Consider the following 14,645-nt stretch of genomic DNA (forward strand, 5'->3'; position numbering starts at 1 on the left):
TCAGTGGGAAGCCTGCTTCTCCCTCTCCCAATCCCCCTGCTTGTGTTCCCTCTCTCGCTGTCTCTCTCTCTGTCAAATAAATAAATAAAATCTTAAAAAAAAAAAAAATTGAGCTTAAATATGCTGTACGTGGTTAGCTGCCTCACAAGAGATTAAGTACAAGAAACTCTCTGGGATGCAATTACAGCTGCAGTTAATGTTTTTTAAGTTTATTACTTACTGTCTTTGGATGGGGTTAAGTAAAAGGAACTCTCTAAGAAATAGTTAATCTGTAGGATGAGTGCTGGATAATTAAAGTTTACCCCCCCCAAAAAAACCTAAAGGAATATTATTCAGTCTTAAAAAGGAAGGAAATTCTGTCATATGCTACAACATGGATGAATCTTTGAAACATGTTAAATGAAATATAAGCCAGATGCAAAAGGATTGATATTGTATGATTTCATTTATATGAGGTACCTTGAGTAGTCAAATTCTATAGGGACAAAAAATAAAGCAGTGGTTCCCAGGGGGGTGGGGGAAATTTTGTTTTGTTGTTTTTAAGTAGGCTCCATGCTGGGTGCACACATAGGGCTTAAACTCACCACCCTGAGATCAAGACCTGAACTGAGATCAAAAGGTGGAGGCTTAACCCACTAAGCCACCCAGGCACCCTTATGTTTTAATGAGTACAGAGTTTCAGTCTGAGAAGAAGAAAAAGCTCTGGGAGATGGTTGTTGGTGATGACTGCACAACAAAGTAAATGTACTTAGCGGCACTGAACTGTATACTTTAAAATGGTGAGAATGGGCGTACCTTGGTGGGTTCTGGGATCGAGCCCCACACTGGATTCCCTGCTCAGTGGGGAAGTCTGCCTTTCCCTCTCCAGCTGCCCCTCTCCCCCTGCTCATGCTCTCTCTTTCTCAAATAAATAAAATCTTTAAAAATAAATAAATAAAGGGCGCCTGGGTGGCTCAGTTGGTTGGGCGACTGCCTTCGGCTCAGGTCATGATCTTGGAGTCCCGGGATCGAGTCCCACATCGGGCTCCCTGCTCGGCGGGGAGTCTGCTTCTCCCTCTGATCCTCCCCCTCTCATGCTTTCTGTCTCCCATTCTCTCTCAGATAAATAAATAAAAATCTTTAAAATAAAATGAATAAATAAATAAATAAATAAATAAATAAATAAATAAATAAATAAAATGGTTAGAATGGCAACTTTTATGCTATGTATATTTTGCCACAATTAAAAAAATTGAAGTTTTGGCATTAAAAATATAATTTGAGGGGAGCCTGGGTGGCTCAGACGGTTAAGCATCTGCCTTTGGCTCAGGTCATGATCCCAGGGTCCTGGGATTGAGCCCTACATCGGGCTCCCTGTTCTGCAGGGAGTCTGCTTCTCCCTCTGCCCCTCCTCTGGCTCATTCATGCTCTTTCTTTCAAATAAATAAAATCTTTAAATATATATTTGAAGGTTTCAAAACTTACTGTTTTAATAAAAGAAAAATGGAAAGGGGCTGTGCTCTTATTAAACTATTACTAAGGGGGCACCTGGCTGGCTCAGTCAGTGGAGCATGCGACTCTTGATCTCAGGGTTGTGAGTTCAAGCCCCACGTCGGGTATAAGGATTACTTTGGAATTAAAAAAATAACAACAACAACATCCAGGGACGCCTGGGTGGCTCGGATGGGCATCTGCCTTTGGATCAGGTTGTGATCCCAGAGTCCTGGGATCGAGCCCCGCATCAGGCTGCTTGCTCAGTGGGGAGCCTGCTTTTCCCTCTGCCTGCCACTCCCCCTGCTTGTGCGTGCTCAGATCTCTGACAAATAAATTAAAAAACCTTAAAAAAAAAAAGTTCTAAAAAAAATTCAAAAAAACTCCTTTTAAAATAAATAAAATAAGCTATTACTAAGAATCAGGTGACATTACAAGGCCCTAAAATTCCCTAGTTAAGAATTTGAAAATGATGAACTAGCAGATATCTAGTCACAAAGTGCTGATTACCATTTTATGTTCATGTTTTAGGGGGTGGAGGTGTGGAGCCCATATGTGATTAGACTCTGCTACAGACAGATTCTGCTAAATACATATTTCATAGTGGGTAATGTAAAAAACTTATCTTTCTACGTATTGTCACTGTGTCTGAAACACCTTGCCTTAGAATTACTTTTGGCTTAAATTCCAAAGAGCCTGAGCTCATGGAGTCATTATATTCTTTTTTTTTTTTTAAGATTTTGTTTATTTGACAGAGAGAGACAGCGAGGGAGGGAACCAAGCAGGGAGAGTGGGAGAGGGAGAAGCAGGCCTCCCGCTGAGCAGGAATCCCGACGCGGGGCTCGATGGGACCATGACCCGAGCCGAAGGCAGACGCCCAACGACTGAGCCACCCAGGCATCCCGGGAGTCATTATATTCTTGGGAAACCCTTAAAGAGTCAGAAAACCTGCTAAAGTAACTCAAAGCAAAAAAGCATCAAACACGCATTATCCCTAAAAGTTATAAGCAGATATACATGTCTGCCTAAAGAACAAGAAATCCTGTATGGCAACAAAGCCTTTAGAACATCCACGGGATGTCTTATTCAAGGGACAAACTGAGAGGAAATCTAAACCGTCAATTATAATACAGTGGGATTTTCTCATTCCCTTAACCACACGCAGTATATAAAATCAGATGTATTTCTTGTTTGAACAACCAACATGTTTCAAAACGCATAAACCAAAAGAGCCTACAGATCAAGTGAAACCATAGCACTTTTTATTCCAAGTGGTTATGTACAACTGCTGTAACCTTTACCAAACCCACAAGTAAATTTGAACTTTGAGTTCTGCCTTCTTCCAACTGAACCTTGGTGCTAATTACATCTCCTTCCTATCCAGAATAAAAAAAAGTCTGCTATTTTCCACTTCTGAACTCTCTGTTAAGGCAGTTCCAGACCCAAGAGGTTAGAAGGGCACCTAATTCCCCAGCAGGAAGCCTAAAGCCATCTACTACTTGGTGCACTTGTTTATTTATTTATAAATGACTTCAAATTACTCACTACGAAACTCCAGCCTAAAGTCCTGCTTAAGCAACTCTTCCAGTTTCTTCCAGTGGAAACAAACTCAAAGCTACAGTCCAAATAGCTCCAACCACCATGACAAAGCACATTCACTAGGCTAGTCTGCTCCTCCCTCTACCACCGAAAATGACGTTCAAAGAATCACAAAACTCAACACTGAATTCTACTCCAGAAACCAACACTGTATGTTAACTAAAATTTAAATTAAAAAAAGAAAAAAAAAAAGTTTTGGTTATATAAATCATGTCTAGAAGCAACACTGTATCCATTAAATAGTCTTATTCTAATTCCAACACCAGAATTCCACTGTATAGTAATACACACATTTTAAACCTCTATCAAAAGTATTAAACATCACTTAAAACTTACTTTCAGCTTAAGGATTTTTTTTTTAATTATAAAAAAATTACTCTGGTTAAAATGATTTAATTTTCTTCTTGGGGAATTAAACTATTTGGAGGCTTAGATATTTAAATTTTTCAAAAGCTGAAATATTCCCTTGGCCACCCTAGGAATCAACATGCACTTTAACCTGACCAATACGAAATTTGTTAAAGATGGAATCTGAAAGTAGTTCAGTCTATATTTTAGGCTCACAAGTCCCAAGAACCTTTTCCATTAATCCATAACTGCAGAGAGAATAGATGGGTCTTGGAATTAAAATAAAAAGAATATATTGTTTTTATTTATTAAACAGAATGAAAAGCATTAAACAGATGCACAAATTACTTCATGACATTACAATCTTAACAGAGCTTAATTCTAGAACAGTGCTAGCCAATAGAAGTTATTATAATACAAACCAAAATTTGAAACTTTTTAGTCACACTGTTAAAAAGTAAAAAGAAACAGTGAATTTTAATAATATATTTAATGTAATATACTCAAAATATTAACATGGAGTCAACATAAAAATTATTAATACTTTTTTTGCTACATCTTCAAAACTCAGTATTTTTATTTTTTTTAAAGATTTTTTATTTTTTATTTATTTATTTGAGAGAGAGAGAATGAGAGAGAGAGAGCACATGAGAGGGGGGAGGGTCAGAGGGAGAAGCAGACTCCCTGCCGAGCAGGGAGCCCAATGCGGGACTGGATCCAGGGACTCCAGGATCATGACCTGAGCCAAAGGCAGTTGCTTAACCAACTGAGCCACCCAGGCGCCCAAAACTCAGTATTTTTAATAGCTCTATTGAGATGCACTTTCACACCAGAAAACTGACCCATTTTAAAGTATACTATTAATGATTTCTAGTATATTTATGGAGTTATACAATCATAATAATATAACTTTAGTACATTTGCATCCCCCCCAAAAGAAACCTCATACCTATTAGCAGTCACTCCCCATTCTTTTCCACCCCCATTCCTAGGCAATCACTAGGTTCATCCATGTTATAGCAAAGATCAGTACTGGTATAAAGACTAGCCAAATTTCAAGTGCTCAATGTGGCCAGTAGACAGTACTGAGCCACATGTGGCCAGTAGACAGTACTGAGAAACCTAGGTATAGAACCAAAAAGCTCCTCAAGAAACAAACATATCACCTGTTAAATAAGAGACCATGTTAATAAGCACCTGGATGGCTCAGTCAGTTAAGCCTCTGCCTTCGGCTCAGGTCATGATCCCAGGGCCCTGGGATCAAGCCCCACATCAGGCTTCCTGCTGAGCTGGAAGTCTGCTTCTCTCTATGCCCCTCCCCACTGCTCATATTCTCTCTCTCTCAAATAAAATCTTTAACAAAAACCTTAAAAAAAAGACCATGTTAAAGGCATGAGAATCCTTAAAGAGAAATGCCATTTATGACAGATAACACTTGAGAGGTTTTGTGGTTTTTTGTTACTGTTTTTAAGACTTACTTATTTGAGAGAGAGAGAGAGAGAGAGAACACGCACAAATAGGAGGGGCGGGGCGGGGCAGGGGGTGGGGTGGGGGGGAATCTCAAGTAGATGCCATGCTGAGCTTGGAGCCTGACTGGGGGCTCAATCTCACACCTTGAGATCATGACCTGAGGCGAAACCAAGATTCAGACATTTAACCGACTAAGCCACCCAGGTTCCCCACACTTTAGAGGTTTGATTTTAAAATAATTGTTATAGCATATATAAAAACCATTACAAAAAACTAATGCCAGGGTGTTATCTTGATAAAGCCACAAATATTTCTCATTATATAATTCCAGATAGCTCGAACAAGTGAGCAAAACGAATCTTAAAGGCGTAAATTTCCACTTTAAAAGTACAGAATTAGGGGCGCCTGGGTGGTTCAGTCAGTTAAGTGTCTGCCTTTGGCTCAGGTCATGATCCCAGAGTCCTGGGATGGAGTCCCACATCGGGCTCCCTGCTCAGGGGGAATCTGCTTCTCCCTCTCCCCCTGCTCGTGCTCTTTCTCAAATAAATAAATAAAATCTTTAAAAAAAAAAAAAAGAAAGAAAAGTACAGAATTAACAGACAAAGTGGACCTTATAGTTCGAGGATACCTACCACTTTATACTTCAAAAACTATCTTTGTTGATAATTTAAAACAAAACATACCCACCACCCCTTGTTCAGGATTTTACCAACAATTCACACATTGTTTTTTAAAAAAGTTTTTAATTTATGACATTAAGAAAAAACTCAATGATTAACTAAGCCAAACTCTAAAAATGTCCAACCCTATTTTATTGAGCTATATAATGTCTTCCCACCTGATTCTATGAATATATTTTACTACCCGCATAGTAGCATATAGTTCTAATCTCATCTATATCAAGAAAAATTTTTAGAGTATGACTCAGATTCTTAGGAGAAACCAACTCTATTTTGCAAAGTTAATGTTAAAATGTATTTTACTTAGGGGCACTTAGGTGGCCCAGTCGGTTGAGCGTCTAACTCTCAGTTTTGACTCAGATCATGATCTCAGGGTCATGGGATCGAACCCCGCATCAGGCTCCGAGCTCAGCACCGAGTCTGCTTGAGAGTTTCTCTGCCCCTCTGCCTCTCACCCTGCTCATACATGTGTGCTCTCTTCTCAAATAAGTAAATAGAATCTTTAAAATATATATATAAATTTCACTTAATATTTTATCTATCTGGAAAGAGGAAATTCATCCATTCAACAAAGTGGATCTAGGAAGATGTTCTATAGAGGTCACTTTATACAATTTCTAGCAACAGTCAACTCTAGTAGCATCTAATTTAATGAATGACCACAAGATTTTTTAAGTAAATAAATTACCAGAGGCTGCTCTACTTTCTCACAAGAGAAGCAATCACAAAACTACCCTTTATAAATAAAGGCAATCATTTAGTTTATACTCTAAGACACAAATGAAAAAAAAAAATAGGGGACGGTACCTGTAATAAAATCTTGGCTAATTCTGAGCTTCAGAAAATGGTAATGTTTAAAATAAGATTTTAACTTTAAAGTAAGACTACCACATTTTCCTTTATATCTGTGATGGATGATCCCTTATTCAGGGCAGGGTGAAATTATACCAGAGTTTCTGAGAATGACCTCCAAATGTAAACAACTCAAAAAAGATAAAAGAGAAGAACACCAAAATTGCTCTGTAAATTTCTACCGTAAGTAACAGAGACTAACAGAAGTTTCAATCTCATTCCAAAAGTCTGGAACATAAGCAAGGTTATGGAAATTTCCATTTTCTATACAGCCCTGGCATCCACAAAGACAAAAATAAATGTACTCTTTTATTTGTGGCTTAGTGACTTCTGGGTATTCTCTGATCAGGAATTAGGCCATGTTTAATCACTTAATTCCCTTATTTCTCAAAGAAAGCTAAGAGGTTCTTTATATGCACAAAGTAGCCATGACACTAACAATTTGCAATTTAAGCATAATTTTTTTTTTTTAAAGAGTTTGCCTCCAAGTTAAACAAAATTCAGGACAGTTTTTTTTTATTTTAAAATTTGTTGTTTAGGATTTTAATCTGAATTACTTTTTGTTAATTTGAAAGCAACGTTTAAAAAAAATCCACTTCAAAAAAAAATTTACTTCAAGATTAAAACTCACAAGACACGGAGTCACAAGTTTACCCCCAACTCTATTTTCATTTCTTCCATTTAAGATCAAACCAAAACAAACCCCTGCACAACCTAAATGGAAAGAATGAAAAAGGGTAAGGGAGGGACAGTTTGTCACTTCAAAAACACTAATTTAACTAAAAGCAAAATTCCTGGGGAACTTTGGAAATTAAATTTTTGATAATAAATTCTTTTTTTTAAAGATTTTGGGGCACCTGGGTGGCTCAGTCGTTAAGCGTCTGCCTTCGGCTCAGGTCATGATCCCAGGGTCCTGGGATCGAGCCCCGCATCGGGCTCCCTGCTCCGCGGAAAGCCTGCTTCTCCCTCTCCCACTCCCCTTGCTTGTGTCCCTCTCTCGCTGTGTCTCTCTCTGTCAAATAAATAAATAAAATCTTTAAAAAAACAAAATAAAAAAAAGATTTTAAAAATTTATTTGAGAGAGAGGGAGGGAAGGAGAGCATAAGCGGGGGGAGGGGCAGAGAGACAATCTCCAGAAGACTCTGGGCTGAGGGTGGAGCCATGGGGCTGGATCTCATGATCCCGAGATCAAAGACCTGAGCCGAAATCAATCAAGAATACGAGACTCAACTGACGAGCCATCCAGGCACCCCAAATTTTTGGTAGTAAATTATCACCAAGTGCAAACCATGTTATTATGCACCCAAACAATGGTATGCCAGACACTGTTTTTCAAGCCTTGGCTTTTAAAGGACAGAAAACAAAAAGTTACAGGGAAAGCAAGGGAGTAATAGAGTAAAGATGCACTGGAAATAGAGTTCACACCAGCTTCTAGTCTTAAACTTACTGTATCTGAAATGCCTCCCCCTAGGAACGAACCGGGGTTAACTGGCAGCCACTCCACAGCCCGCTCCTCCCCACTGCCTGTCCAGTCCCAGCGCAGTCGCCTGCCTGGTCCCCGCCCCACCCCCTGGGCTGAGGGCTGGGCAGAAACTCTGGCAAAATAAGGAAGCCTCTGGGAGGTGGCAAGCGGCCAACTCAAACTGGATGATTCCAGTTTAGGCTGGTTTGACTCACAAACAAGCAATTCTTAGCTTTCCCCACAATATTCAGACACACTGGCTGCCGAGGCAGCATACAATGAGTTCTCCTCATTTGCTCTCCGCATTAAGTCTACCTTGTTCTCATTTCCCTAGCAGCAGGGAATCTCAAGTGAAAGCCAGATTCTCCAGTACAGAGCAAATATGGATCAGCCTAGCACTTGTTTCCAAAACTGCCTATTCCATACAGAACCCTAATGCTGACACCACCTATTACCTATGGAAAGCCTTCCTGAAATGCTTGTACTTGACAAAAAGAGGAAAACCAGAAAGGAAATCGATCTACTTATAGATCTCCACAATGGAAGTTAAGCCCATCAGAGTAATCAGAAAGCAAACACCTCCATTTTCCATATTTAGCATTAAAAAGGCTTGGCTAGCTAATATGACTCCAAAAGACAGAAGGTTGTGTAGCTTATTGCCTCCAAAATAAAATTCAAAAATATAGACTCTTCAACTGCTGGCGGGAATGGAAAAAGCTACTACTAATACATATATACATAAACACACATATAGATACATAATTACACACACACATTCATCGGGGTGTACCCTCCAAAGCACACACTGCCAAACACTTATTCCATGCTGCTCAACAGCCCCAAAACTGATTTAAGAGGGAATGAACAAATGTTCAATCTTCTGGAAAGTATGGTATTTAAGGGAGCTACTCAAAATATGGGGAGGCTTTGTATATTTTAAATCTAATAGTTTTCTCCAGGATTGCAGACACACTAATTTGCTTGCTGTTCTCGTTTTCCCCCCTAACCCTTCTCCCTCCAAGTGGGTAGCTTTTTAAAGAACTTTGATACCTGTCAACTGTACTTCAATAAAAGAGAAAAAATAAATTTTCTATGAAACAAAAAAGAGAACTTAGATACCAATATTTCAAGGAGAATAGTCATAAAGTCAATGAAACCACCAGGTGGCTTTTATTTAATTTCATCACAAATAAGAGTTGCAAATTTCAAGATAAAAACTTTATTTAATGGGGCACCTGGGTGGCTCAGTTGGTTAAACGACTGCCTTAGGTCAGGTCATGATCCTGGAGTCCTGGGATCGAGTCCCGCATCGGGCTCCCTGCTCAGCAGGGAGTCTGCTTCTCCCTCTGACCCTCCTCCCTCTTGTGCTCTCTCCCTCTCTCTCTCAAACAAATAAATAAAATCTTTAAAAAAAAAACAAAAAAACAAACCTTTATTTAATGGTTGGAAATAGAGCAATGAATACATTTTATTTACAATACTGACTTTCAGCAAGACAGTCTTCCTTTTAAAATCTAAGATAATTTCAGCTGTCTAAAAAAGTAAAAAGGAGGCAGAAGTGCAAAATAATAAAACAGGCTAAGAATGGTTGTGAAACCCAGAAATAAATCAGCTATTTAAAATGCATTAAAATGGTATTTTACTTAGACTTAAAATAAGCGTGCAAATATTTTCATTTTATAAGGGGCAAAAGATAAAGAAACATCCCTCCTAATAATATTTATTATCCTTAACTTTGGCTTCTTAAAAGCTTAGATAAACCTCTACTGTTCCTCCTTCAAAGTCCTCTGAACGCTCCCAAAACATACTTCACCAGTTATCCCCAAATCAATAAACATCTAATCATCTATTTTTACATTTTAGTTGGCATAGTTTATGTTTCAATGGTTTCTGTGCATAGGTATCTTCTCTTTACACACTCAAAGAACAAAAAAATCTCTTTTCAATTTAAGTGATCATCTCAAACTGACAGGTATAAAGAGTAGCAAAGAGGAGAAAGGTTGGTATTATGCAATAAAACCAACTTAATTTCTACTCTCACTTCAATCCTACACAGCTACAAACAAAAGAGCTAGGGGGAAAAAATCATGGTTTCTAAACACCAATTTCCCAAATATGGTTTGATTTGTTGTTATCATTTTTTCCCTGAGATGAAAAGGCATTACTTGTAGTGGTAGTGACTTTCTTCTGTTAAAAAAATTTCTTCTAGGGGCGCCTGGGTGGCTCAGTCATTGGGCATCTGCCTTTGGCTCAGGTCATGATCCCAGGATCCTGGGATCGAGCCCCACATCGGGCTCCCTGCTCTGCAGGAAGCCTGCTTCTCCCTCTACCAGTCCCCTTGCCTGTGTTCCCTCTCTTGCTATGTCTCTCTCTGTAAAATAAATAAATAAAATCTTTTAAAAAATTTTTTTTCTATTTTTGTGCCCCTAAATATATCTCAGAATAAGGAATCACAGTCCAACAGAACCAAATTTTATTTCCAACTAAATCCAGAAACTACTTGCCTATTTGTTATTATAGACAAGACATCATTTTTGAGGATTAAAAACTCAGACAAATGTGTTTTTATGATTAAACATTACAACAGGGGCGGCTGGGTGGCTCAGTCAGTTGAGCGTCCAACTCTTGATTTCAGCTCGGATCATGGTCTCAGGGTCGTGGGATCTGGCCTGTGTGGGGCTCCTTGCTCAGCGGGGAGTCTGCTTCTGCCTCTCCCTCTGCCCCTCCCCCTGCTCATGCTTGCTCTCTAAAATAAATAAATAAATCTTTAAAAAAAAAATAAACATTACAACAATCACCAACAAACTGCTGATTATTAATTCCTTTAACACTTAAGAAAACTGACTTTTGGGGCACCTGGCTGGCTCAGTCAGTGGAGCATGTGACTCTTGATCTCAGGGTCATGAGTTTGAGCCCCATGTGGGTGTAGAGGTTACTTAAAAATAAAATCTTTAGGAGCGCCTGGGTGGCTCATTCTGTTAAGCATCTGCCTTCAGCTCAGGTCATGATCCCAGGGTCCTGGGTTCAAGCCCCATGTTGGGCTCCCTGTTCAGTGGGGAGTCTGCTTCTCGCTCTTCCTCTCCCTCTGCCCCTCTCCCCCCTCTCATGTCCTCCCTTTCTGTCTCAAACAAATAAAATCTTTTTTTTTTTTTAAATAAAGATTTTATTTAGTTACTTGTCAGAGAGAGAGCGAGAGAGCACAAGCAGGGGGAGCAGCATGCAGAAGTAGCAGCAGACTCTCCACTGAGCAGGGAGCCTGATGTAAGACTTGATCCCAGAACCCTGGGATCATGACCTGAGCCGAAGACAGATGCTTAACCGACTGAGCCACCAGGCATCCTTCAAACAAAATCTTTTTTTTTTTTTTAAGATTTTTTATTTATTTATTTGAGAGAGAGAGAAGGGTCAGAGGGAGAAGCAGACTCCCCGCTGAGCAGGGAGCCCGATGCGGGATGCGATCCTGGAACTCCAGGATCATGACCTGAGCCGAAGGCAGACGCTTAACCAACTGAGCCACCCAGGCGCCCCCAAACAAATAAAATCTTAAAAAAATAAAATAAAATCTTCAAAAAAAACCACTTTTACTTCATATATGTATTAAAACTACTTCCATATCTGACAGTTTCCAGCACATTATATATATCATGGCAAACTGGATAGTCAGGTAATAAAATGAGTGTTCCTTCCCCAAATCAACATTCTAAATAAGCATACTTGTAAAATAAGAGAAATGGAAGGTACATGTGATACATGTAACACCACCAATCCCAAAGGCTTCCCTCTCACCTTATCAGCCTCATCCATAATCTTTCACAAGCCTGCAAGATGACAGCAATTTTGGAAAATTTTCTTTTTTTTTTTCTTTTTAAATTGAGTGACAGTAAAGCAAAGTTTAATGAGCAATAGTACAAAGCTCCCAAAGAGGGAGACGACCTGAGAGGGTTGCCTGGAAAATTTTCTACATGAACCTGAAAGTAAGTTCTCTCTCCTTAAATAAATAACTGCAAACCTCCTCTTGAAATCATAGACAAAAGGTTATTTGAATAAAATTCCCCCTCTAAGAAACTATAATCTATAATGTCTTGATTGTTCACAAAATAACTAGCAGAACTGATCTTTACAGAAAAAATATGTCCATTAGATTCCTTTTAACTATTATCTGTTGTAAAAATCCAGGATCTGCTCAAGATGCTAATTACTGTTTAAATATAATTCAGGTAAAATAATGTTAAATGGTCTATCATTAAAAAAAATGAGTAGGGCTATGGTCAACTTTGATATAATTTACTAAAAAAATATAAAAGAAATATACAAACAAGTTCTACAAATAATACTAGCAATAAGAAGTATTTTTCAGGGGCGCTTGGGTGGCTCAGTCAGTTAAGCATCTGCCTTTCACTCGGGTCATTATCCCGGAATCCTGGGATGGAGCCCCACATCGGGCTCCCTGCTCAGCAGGGAGCCTGCTTCTCCCTTTCCCTCTGTCCCTCCCTCCTCCACTCATGTTCTCTCTAGATTGGTCTCTCTGTCTCTCAAATAAAATTAAAAAAAATTTTTTTTTATATATATATATATATATTTTTTTTTAAAGATTTTATTTATTTATTTGACAGAGAGACACAGTGAGAGAGGGAACACAAGCAGGGGGAGTGGTAGAGGGAGAAGCAGGCTTCCCGCCAAGCATGGAGTCCGATGCGGGGCTTGATCCCAGGACCCTGGGATCATGACGTGAGCCAAAGGCAGACGCTTAATGACTGAGCCACCCAGGTGCCCCCCCAAAAAAACTATTTTTCACTTCCCTTTCAATAAGAAGTAAAGTATTCCAACTGCAAAGCTAAGACATTAAACAAGAGATGGGCCTTTGCATAAATCACACCACATCTTAATAGAGCATCAGTGCTGAAAAGTTGATTGCTTGAAGATCCATATGCTTTTCTTGTTACTTTAAATAAACACCACAAAGGCTATTTCAAATGTCAGTTTTCCTGCCCTGGAAGTAAGAAAAAGAGAATGTCTGTCTCTCTCTCCCCTGTCCCCAAGCTTCTTCCTTAAATCTTCCAATTATGGGGGCCCCTGGCTGCTCAATCGGTAGAGCATACAACTCTTGAGCTCTGGGTCATGAGTTTAAATCCCACATTGGGCATGGAGCCTACTTTAAAAAAAATCTTCCAATCATGACAGTATAAAAGAAATTCTAGTAATATAATTAACTATACCAAAAAACACATGAAATTTCATCAAATATTTTCTAAATCAACTTATTCTAATTTTAAAAATCTATATGTAGAAAGCTTGCTCTAAACTCTGATTCAGGGTGCCTGGGTGGCTCAAGTTGGTTAAGTGTCCAACTCTTGATTTCAGATCAGGTCAAGATCTCAGGGTTGCGAGACTGAGACCCACACTGGGCTCCAAACTTAGTGGAGAGTCTGCTTGAGATTCTATCTCCTTCTCCCTCTGCCCCTCCCCAGGCTCACATGTGCTCTCTCTTGCTCGCTCCCCCCCCCCCAAAAAAAGAAAAGAAATTCTGATTTATTCAAACGGGTAACTAAGCATGATTTAATGCCACATGGCTTACCAAAAGTCACAAAGAGACAATGAAATGTCACTTACTACAGTTATTTTCATGTAGTTACCCTTGCTTATTACTACATTCATTTTGCTTCCACCTAAAGACCTATTTTTGTGAGAAAAACAATCTGTAGTTACCAGACATATTTAGACAGACAAGCCAAAAGGGTTCAGAAGAACGAAAAAGAAAAGGATGACCATAGCCCAGAAAGCTTTTAAGGGAGATGAAGCTGCTTTTGGAAAGCTGGAAAGATGCACTAGCCATAGACACCAAGATTAATATAAATACATGTTAGCTCTTAATTAGACAAATATGTAGTTTTTCTATTTTGGCTTAGCCATTGCAAATGTTTAAACTACTTCTATTCTTGGGGTGCCTGGCTGGCTCAGAAGAGCATCCAACTCTTGATCACGGGGTCAAGAGTTCAAGCCCCACACTGGATGTAGAGATTACAAAAAAATAATAATAAACTTAAAAAAATAATAAAAATAAATAAACTGGTTCTATTCTTGGGGCTCCATACAACCTATCTTACTCCATAAATTTGGTACACACAAAAACAATATTTGTTAACTAGATGGCTGAATGTAAACTCAAAAGTCAACTTTAGACTAAAAAGAGATTTAGAGAAGTAACCTATTGAATAGGAGGGAACAGAATAAGAACAGGTTTAGGATTATCCAAATCTTAACTCTCTCCCTTTACCCCCTTTCATCCATTTCCCCCCCGCCCATTCATTCAGTAAACCTCTATTGAGTATAAAATCAAGGACGGCCAGGATATCTTTTCAGCAGTCTGGTGAAGTCTATGCACCACTTTCCAGAATAATGTTTCTAAATGCATAAAGTAAAATAAATAGGAATAAAAGGGAAACCAATTATATTGATGCAGTTATTAAAATATTTAAATTTTTGTGATATGTTTTCATTAACATTAAATTACAATACTTAACATTGAGTTTAATTAACTACTTCCCAGTAATGACTAGAAACCCCATTGTGAGATATCTGCAACTATAATAAATTACCTGTGGATTTATACTGGTAACAAAGTAACTCATACTGTCAATACTACTGTTTTTTGTTGCCTACTTTAATAATGGGAGGCAATACTTAATTTCAGTTACAGGTTACTAGTGAAAAGATGTAATTTTCCCCATCCAAGTTCAGGGACCCTAAGCCAGCCCAATCATCTT

General features: G+C 38.8%; 1 protein-coding gene across 3 annotated transcripts in view; it reads right to left on the reverse strand.

Annotated features, from left to right (window-relative positions):
• Nucleotides 1–14,645, reverse strand: part of SPEN (spen family transcriptional repressor) — a 104,979-nt gene that overhangs the window by 45,595 nt on the left and 44,739 nt on the right. The gene's annotated exons all lie outside the window — the stretch shown is intronic.

The sequence above is a fragment of the Phoca vitulina genome, unplaced genomic scaffold, assembly GCF_004348235.1.
Source record: "Phoca vitulina isolate PV1807 unplaced genomic scaffold, GSC_HSeal_1.0 scaffold2, whole genome shotgun sequence".
Lineage (NCBI taxonomy): Eukaryota > Metazoa > Chordata > Mammalia > Carnivora > Phocidae > Phoca > Phoca vitulina.